The following is a 9,701-nucleotide window of genomic DNA, read 5'->3' as shown; positions in this document are numbered from 1 at the left end:
TTCATCAGGCTCAGTGTTTGCCCATAGGGTGCACTAGTTTTATTCATAAGTATGAAAGATGGTTCTCTCAGAATGTCTATTGATTACCGTCAGTCAAACAAAGTCACAGTTAAGAACAAGTATCCATTTCCCAGAATCGATGACTTGTTTGACCAACTTTAGGGTGCCAGTTAGTTTTCTAAGATAGACCATAGACTAGGCTATCATCAACTTAGAGTCAAAGAAGTTTACATTCCACAGTAGTAGGGCCTGACTTGGTGTTTGAGGCTTTAGAGAAGGTTTAGTTGATCAGGGAATGGCTTAAGATAGCTCAAAGCCGATAGAAATCAAATGCAGATATCAGAAGAAGAGATCTCGAGTTCTATATTGGTGACTTTGTGTATTTGAAAATCTCTCCCATGAAGGGAGTGAAGAGGTTTGGCAAGAAAGGGAAGCTTAGTTCCCGATATGTCGGTCCTTACTGAATTCTCAGCCATTTTGGAAAGGTAGCTTACGAGCTTGAGTTGTTGTCAGACATAGCTTCAATACACCTAGTGTGTCATATCTTCTTGCTAAAGAAATGCATTAGTGACACATAAGTTGTAGTCCCTATAGATAGTGTAGATGTTCAAAATAGCCTCTCTTGCGAAAAAGTCCCTTAATCATCAGATTTGCAGGCTGAGGAACAAAGAAGTTCTTTTGGTTAAAGTTCTTTGGCAAAATTAGTTTGTTGAGGGAGCTACTTAGGAAGCAGAAACAGATATGTGATCTAAGTATCCTTATCTCTTCTTTGTAAACTCAGATTCAACTTAAGGTAACAGTCTTCCTTAGCTTTACTCAATTCCATGTTCAGATTACCTTTACCAACTCGGTAGAAATTATCGTTGCATATCCTTCTCATGAAAATCATGCATTCATAAATCAGTTTCAGCCATGTAATCATGCTTCAGTTATGCATGTTCAGTGCGAAAACACAATTTATCAGTAGTTTCATTCATGAGTCATGTCCCCAAGTTTAGTTACATCTCAGTCGTGCATGTCAGTATCAGTACAATTTCTCAGTAGTTATAGTTCAACCAGTCTCATTCGAGGACGAATATGCCTAAGGGGGAGATATTTTAAGACCCCATAAAATCTTAGTTTAATTAAGTCCCATATAGCTTGTAATAAGGGGTCCCAGACTTGGGAAAAATTCAGCTAAGTATTGAGACTTAGAATCATTTCAGCCTTCGTAATGGGACGACCTTATTTATCGATCCGTAAGGCCTTAGAATATTAGTTTTTAAGTTGATTCACGATCAGGGATGTCAATAGGTCTTCTTAGGTGAGTTTCAAAATTTTTGGGCAAGCATAGAGGCATGTTTGGGAGTCCAAAATAGTGCTGCACGCGATTAGCATTTGGCGCACGCTCAAGTCAACCCCCAGGGAGCATGTGATAGAGCATACGGTGCACACTCTATTTCATAGCTCCAGAGCATGCGATGCACGCTCCATAGCATGCTCCTGAATTTTTCAGCTTTCAGTTCCGCGTCCAAAGGGGTAAATAAGTTATTTCCCCACCTTATATCAGCCCTAAAACCCGAGTTTAAGCCTTTATAAAGGCAAAATTCACTCATTTTTCACAAATCCTCTCAATAACAAACCCTAACCCATCAAATTCAAGATTCAAGTCCCAAGAAATTCACCATAATTTTTTTAGAATTAACAATCAAGGTATGTTAGGTGTTCATCCTTGGATTTCCTTCCACCCTTGGAATTCAAAAACCCTTCCAAGTTAATAGTTTCATGAATTATATGTATTCATTGGGTTGTTTTCATGTTCATGTTATTTGTATGGGTTTTTAATTCAAGATTTAATTATAGTTATTTACCTAGAATTACATTAACTATAGGATAGTATCAGTAACGTCATGAATAGTAGAATTTACTCAGTTACAGAACTCAGTGAACTCAGTCCAGTTTAGTCAGTCAATATGATCAGTAACAATTCAGTCAAGCCTAGTACAGTCTAGTAATCAGTTCAATGTCTTTTCAGTTTGGAGAAGGATTCAGCCCCAAACGAACCCAGGAATAAGGGCATTTCTGCCAGCATAAGGTTTGACCCTTAGTAGCAGTCCTTGTGTTACAGAACTACGTAGCCATCATAAGGTAAGACTTCTTCCTGTCAGGCTTGGGTTGACGCAACCATATATATAAATTATGGGTCTTCCTTCTAGATTAGGGTTTACCCAACCCTGTTAGTATCCCTTGGTATGGTGCTAATACCCTTCTAATTGGGGTTACAGGTTGGACACCAACTAAGCTTATATTGGGGTATGTCGGTTAGATGAACACTCCCACAGTTATAGTTTTAGTTCTGGACTCAGTATAGAACTCAATTCAGTTTTATAGAATCAGGACTATCAGAAACAGTCACCGAACTATTAGTATTCAGTTATCAGAAATCTCAGATATCAGTCACTCAACTATCATAACTCAGTATTTAGTTTTAGTATAATCACGAATACAGTATATCTTTATAGTATTGCATACTCAGTATTTACAGTAGTCTCAATTATCCATGTACTCTCATTTAGTTATGTTCATATCATTCAGTCAGTCATCATCTTATACATATAAACCCATGTATATCAACCTACCCCACTTAGCATACCAGTACATTCAAAGTACTGATACATACCTTTTCTCTTATGCTATGATATTTTGTATCATAGGTTTGGATACACGAACTCCAGATCGTACTTAGCAGTTTAGATTATTAGCAGTGACTATAGTGGTAAGTCCTCATATTTCAAGGATTGAGTTATTCCTTTCTATATTTTAGTAGACTTATTTTATTTAGTTGTTAGCGTTAGTTGGGGACTTGTCCCATCAACTTCTCATCCAAATAGTTAGAGGCTTTCAGACTAGATTATTTCAGACAGTTGTTCAGTTTTCTTTTTAGTATTACATCAGTATTTTAGTATTGGTTTTCAATGTTTGTGAACCTTATGGCATTTTAGTTATACTTCCACATTATTGTAGTATTACTATTTAGTACTCACAGCAAACACCAGTCATAGGTTAGCTTGTGTTCCTTCAAGATCGTAAGCATCGTGTGACGTCCAGGGTACAGACTCAGAGCGTTACACATGGAGTTGTAATTTTGTCCATATTTTAATCATATTCCTTTCTTGGTGTAATATTGGATGAGATTATATGTTGTTTTGACTAATTGACAATGAAGTAATAACATTATGATCATGAAACCGTTCAAATAAGTTTACAAAGTGTTAATATCCCATCTATATTTTCATTAAATGAATGATTTGGGTATAAATATATTTTACAATCATTCAAATGCAAAGTAATCTCACATCAAGACACTATCTATTTAGCATGTTGCTTAATTATTTGACTATCTGGAGGCATCCTCGTTTCATTTTTCTTATTAATATTCTTTATATTTTTCTTCTTTCTCTAGTTAATTATGTGTTAACTTACTTTACTTTTCTTCCCTTCTTTCTTTTGTTGATCATGTATTAATGATCTTTACTTTTTTTACTTTGTATGAAAATTTGTTAGGAGTCCAAACGGACTCTTTCCCCTTCGTATTTCATGATGGACCAATAAGGCCCATCTATTTGTGTCAACCCCTTCAATTTTTTCAAGTCAAATTCATTTTTGGAGAAAGAAGTTGTCGTCAATGGAAAAAAATGGGGTCAAAACCCAGTGATGAAGTTGCAAAGATTTGGAGACTTGAAAAGTATCGATTCTTTTGTTATTATTGTATTTTTATTTATTTATTTGCTTATTCATTCATTTTGGGGCCTCGAATCCAAATTTGTAAATTAATATAGGTGAAGCAAATTTTTGGGCCTTCAAGGTCCAAAAACTAGTTTAGGACAGGTGAAGATGGGCCAAAAGCTCAAAGTGAGTAGTTTAGGATAGGTGCAAGTTGGCTATAAGCCCAAATTAGTTTAGGACAGGTTTTCATGGGTTTGGGCCTAAAGGTCTAGCTCTTGTAATTTTTCCCTTTCCCTTTTCTATGTTTATTTACTATTTGTTTCTTCAAACCTAGATAAATTTCCTACTAAGTCGTCAAATTAATTTTACACATGCTTTTTTCCTTTATTAATCACTTTATTTCCAAAAATCAACTTCTTTTTTTCAAAGTTAGTCAAAGGTGGTTATCAAATAGTCTGAACAATCGCAAGTTAGCGAATGCTTTAGGTTCCTTAAAAAACTTCCTAAAATGTTAATAAGAACCTCTTACCTGGGATTTCTTGAAAAGTCTAGGTCTTTTCTGTTTTAAGACTTAGAATTTTCTTTAAAAAGTTTTTTAATTTCTGTTCAAATAAATTAAGTGGCAACACTGTAATTTCTTATTTCAAATTTTCTTTAAGTTTTGAAATGGTTTAATAGTCAAAAACGGATAAAATAGAAATGGTGACTTTGTTGAAGAGTTTAACTAGGTTCTGATCAAATATTTGAATTAGTTTCTTTGACTAACTTTTGTAGTGTTTAAACTGTTTGTGTACGTATGTGTTTTAACTTTGAAAAATTGAACTGTTGCATTTCATAGCATGTTTCCCATTTGAAATATAAATTGTTTGGGGTTTTATGGATGTCCTAGCCCCTATTCTTTAATTCTAAATCAACTATTGGAAATACGACGGTTTATTGGCACGTTAGGCATCCGATGGCTGTTCATATTTCCAAACCCAAGTTGTCCGCTTGGGAACCTGGTCCAAACCTACTCTAGACACCTAGGATAGAGCAAACCAAAATCCTATTTTTAGCCATAAGCCTATGTGACTCAATACACAAGGTGATATTGGGCCCATTAGAAAATTTGCCCTGCGTCTATTATCTATGAGCCAATTACAGATGAATCATATTTATGTGTTGAAGAAATGTATGTTATTTTAATCCAATCCATTATCCTTTGAGGTATAGAAAGACTTATTTTTCTTGCTTTTGTGTAGCAATGGTTCAACCGTACCCTTGTAAAAGCTTCAAGATGGTTACCAGAACTGATAACTTCCTGAAAGCATGGTGAATCCATATAAATGCGAAAGATAAAGAAAATTTTTAGTACGCATATCAGGAATTTACCTTTGCTTATTGAGATGGACCCTTGGCCTGAAATGATCCATGTAATAACTAAATTTTGGGATGATGACAACACAATGTTCCACTTTGGGGAAGTTGAATTTACTCCCACTATTGAAGAAGTAATGTCTTGTTTTGAGAGCATTGATATGTGCAAAAAAAAAAAGATTGCACCCGACAATAACATTCTAGTCCCCATTGTATGAAACTGTCAAAAGATCAAGGATTCCTTTTCAATCAATAATAATACCTGGTTAGGGGAATGTGACAGGGAAAACATACCTTTTCATGAGTTGTATCAATGATTTGGAAGGTATAACATTTTTGAGTAATTCAGACATAAATTTTAATTGGAGTCAAAATGGAAAAAGAAAAGAGCATTTGCTTTTGCGTTGGGCTTACTTGGAACTACGGTGTTACCACAAGGAAAAAATGGCACCACTAATCTAAGAGTTATTATGGTGACACACCCTCTTCTATGGAATGGATTATGGTACCACTAAGGTATTCCACACCTTAGCCCTCGTGATGAAATATATCGGGCTTTGAGAAGATGTTAATATAGGCATCATTTCTTTCAATGATGTAACCTTATCTTACAATGGTGGATGATGAAGCATTTGTTAAAAGATCCTAGAGTGGAGCAGTGAGACCCCAAAACAAGGATAGATTATCTATCATCACATGGCATTTTATTGTCTCTACAAAGGTTTAAGAGGAGAGAAACTTTAGAATTTTCACTCAAAATTTTTGGGGAGTTAAGAGATGACAACGTCTAGTGGTCAGTTAAATAACTTCATCCAAGGAAGTACATTACTCGAGGGGACAAATGGCCTTTTTAGTACTTCTAGGTCTCAGGGGAACCCATCCTTATATCCCGATAGAGTCCTTAGGCAATTTGAAATCAAGCAAGAAACACTGTAAATGACACCTATGGTTAGATTCATCACTGAGTATGAAGAAGGTAAATCTTCACTCAAAAGTACATAGTAGATGGGTAGAGTAAAAAAATACAAAGAAAGTCTCTTTTATATCGAGTAAGTGATTGAAGAAGAATCTTGTAGGAGCATTGATCCTGGGTCCAAATGTGCCCACACAAATTATTAATATAGAATCAAAATATCATATTCGACTCTACAGGCTTTAGGACGAATTCCAAAAAAGTGAGATTGCACACCAGAAGATGAATATGGAGGATGCCTCAACCATACACTAGTTGAGAGAAGATTTAAAGCGAGTTAGGCAAAAGGTTGATAACGCTAGGTAGTGTTTGATTGATTTGGATGATTGTATGGTTTTTTAGATTGATAGTGTAGGGAAGATGACTAACGAGAGTAAAGTGCAGTTATGTGGGAGTCACCTAATCATCAACAGATATCACATATAGAAAGAGGTGGATAAATCTAAGAGGGAAAGTGCCAATAAAGAAACATCTAGGAGCTAGTTTTACTATCCCCTGAGCAGGACCTTGTTCTTTCTTTCATGTTATTTTCTCATTCCCTAAATATTGTATCCCTTTTATGCCACTTTTGTAACCATTTGTGTCCTTTTCATATATCTATGGAGATTTGGGGGGAATAATGGATTATTTTTAAAAGGCATATATTTTCTTCAAAAATCATTAGGACAACCCTTAGCTCAAAAGGGTCGCCCCAAGTAGGATATGGCTTATTATAATGTTGTTGTATGATATAACTAAAACTTGGCTTTCCTCAACTCCAAAAGAAAGAACCTATCTATAAAGGTGGTAGCAAACTCCTCCTGTTTTATAGCCCTGCATCTGCGACCCTATTTTTCTTCCACTACTTAAACCATATATGAGCTACATCCTGCAACTGATATAAAACCAACTCAACACTCTCACTAGAGGTTACCCTCATAATATATGTTACCTTCTGCACCATGTCAAGGAATTCCTGTGGGTCCTCTTCAGACTTAGACCCTATAAATGATGGAGGATTCATTCGATTGAAGTCCTGAATTCTATATGCAATAGTATTGGCCACTGGGTTGGCCTGAACAACAACTGGGCGTTCATTTTTGAGAGGCATGTACTATAAATAGAAGGGAAAATTGGATTAGATAGAGAGTTTAACTTGAGCTTATGCTCATTTGCATGACATGAATACTAAAAGAAGGGAAACTTTTCCTAAAAATGCCTTATAGCCTCTTTTCCATAAGTGTGGCGTCCTACACACCCATGCACAAGGCTCTATTTGAAGTGACTTTCAGACTCCCTAGAATCTTTAGGAACTTAGGCTCTGATACGAAGTTTGTAATGCCCCGAGTCTATACCCTAGACGTCACACAGTGCTTACAATCTTGAAGGACCACAACCTAACCCATGACTGGTACCTCTGTGAGAACTAATTTATGATATTGAAATCATAAGCGAAAGTAAAAACTGAAATGCCATAAGGTTCTCAAAATACTGAAATTATAAGTAAACGTACTGATAATAGCATCTAAAAAACTGAAAACTGACAATGCTATTCTGAAAGCCTCTAACTGTCTGAATATGGAGTTGATGGGATAAATCCCCAACTAACTCCGACTACTGAACTAACTGAAATACTGAAATGCTAAAATAAAATGTTATACTCGCAGGATGAGGACTCACTACTATAACAGCTACTGATAGCCTAAGCTGCTAAGTATAGTCAGGAACCTGAGCATCCAAACCTATGATATGAGACATCATAGCACAAAGAAAGAGTATGCATCAGTATGTGGGATATACTAGTATGCTATGTGAGGAAGGCTGATATACATGGGTTCATATGCATGAGATGATAACTGATTGAATAAACATCATGGAATAACTGAATAAGAGTACATGCAAAAACTGTATCTACTGATCGTGTTGAATATGCAATACTGTGCATATAACCACTGCCTGAATTAGACTGATACTGAAGTACTGAGTTTTGGTAATGAATACTAATAACTAAGGTTTATATTGATACTGAAGTACTGAATTTTGATGGCTAAGTAACTATTAACTAATAGCCATGGTTCTGTAGAACTATGTGAGTTCTTTACTGAATTCTGAGACTGAATACTGATTTTTGAGTATTAAATACGGAAACTATAACTGTGGGAGTGCTCATCTAACCAACATACCCCAATTATAAACTGAGTTGGGGTCCAACCTGTAACCCCAGTTGAAAGGGTGTTAGCAGCTTTCCAAGGGATACTAACAATATTGTGTCAACCCTAATCTGGTAGAAAGACTCATGAAATTTATATATGATTGTGTCAACCCTATTCTGGCAGAATGGAGACTTACCTTACGCTGGCTATGTAGTTCTGTAACACAGGTAATACTACTAAGGGTCAAACCCTCTGCTGGAAGGAATGCCCGCATCCTCGGATTTACTCGGTGTTGAATCCTACTCCCAACTAAATAGACATTGAACTGGTCACAAGACTGCACTAGGCTTGACTGAACTAATACTGATCGTGTTGACTGACTGAACTGGATTGAGTTCTGTAAATGATTGAGTACTACCGCTCATGACATTACTGAGATTATTTTGTAGCTACTGTAATTCTAGATAAACAGTTAGATTGTTGGATATTGAATACCCCTAGGACTCGATAACATCAATAGTAAAACATGGAAAAATCTTGAAGGCATTACATTAGTTACTTGTCCACCATGCATTCATTTAGATATTTTGTCAAACACTTGAGAGGCATGAACTTGCACATGAATAGGACCACATAATAACATGTCATGAATTCACTACTCAATTTACATAGGCATTCTATCAAACACTTAGGGAGCATAATTAATACACATGGAATTCATCAAGATATAAACATCATGGCTACAACACTCAACTTGCAATTCAAGGGTTTAACATGAGTGTCACATAATTTGGACTACTTGCAAATTAAGTCACTTGAAACTTGTAACGAGTGTTCGTTTGAAAACCACACATCAATACATACATGAACACAATCCAATTCAAACATGTAAATCTTGAAATTAATAAATTTGTGGTTTAAAAAGAGGTTCATGGACTACAAGGGTGGAAGGATACCCAAGGATGAACACCTAACATACCTTGATTATTAATTTCAGGAAAATTATGATGTGTTCTTGAGACTTGATTCTTGATCTTGATGAACCTAGGGCTTGTTCTTGAGAGGGTTTTGAGAATAATGAGTGTATTTAGCCCTTTAGGATATTAAATCTCGTATTTTAGCTGAATTGGGTGAGGGTAAAAGGACCCAAAATGCCCTTGGAAACTCAAAATTCAACGCACAAAAATTGCCCAACGATGCGATTGAAGATGCGCCACATTAATAAGATCAATGCGATTATCGATTCTTCGCATTGATGGGTACAATGTGGTAGACAATGCGATGCGTTAATATCGAGTTGCCTTGCTATTTTTCCCATCCAAACATGACCCAAACAAAATATAAAAATTCTGAAACTCACCCAATATGACCTATTGACATCCCTGATCATGAATCAACTTGAAAATCAATATTCTAAGGTCGGAAAGATCAAAAACAAGATCATCCAATTTAGAAGGCTAAAATGATTCTAAATATCAACACTTAGCTAATATTTTCTAAGTCTGGAACCTCTTTTGGCATGCTTTATATGACTG

The sequence above is a fragment of the Capsicum annuum genome, chromosome 4 (assembly GCF_002878395.1).
Source record: "Capsicum annuum cultivar UCD-10X-F1 chromosome 4, UCD10Xv1.1, whole genome shotgun sequence".
Taxonomy (NCBI): domain Eukaryota; kingdom Viridiplantae; phylum Streptophyta; class Magnoliopsida; order Solanales; family Solanaceae; genus Capsicum; species Capsicum annuum.
This window is presented reverse-complemented; position numbering follows the sequence as displayed.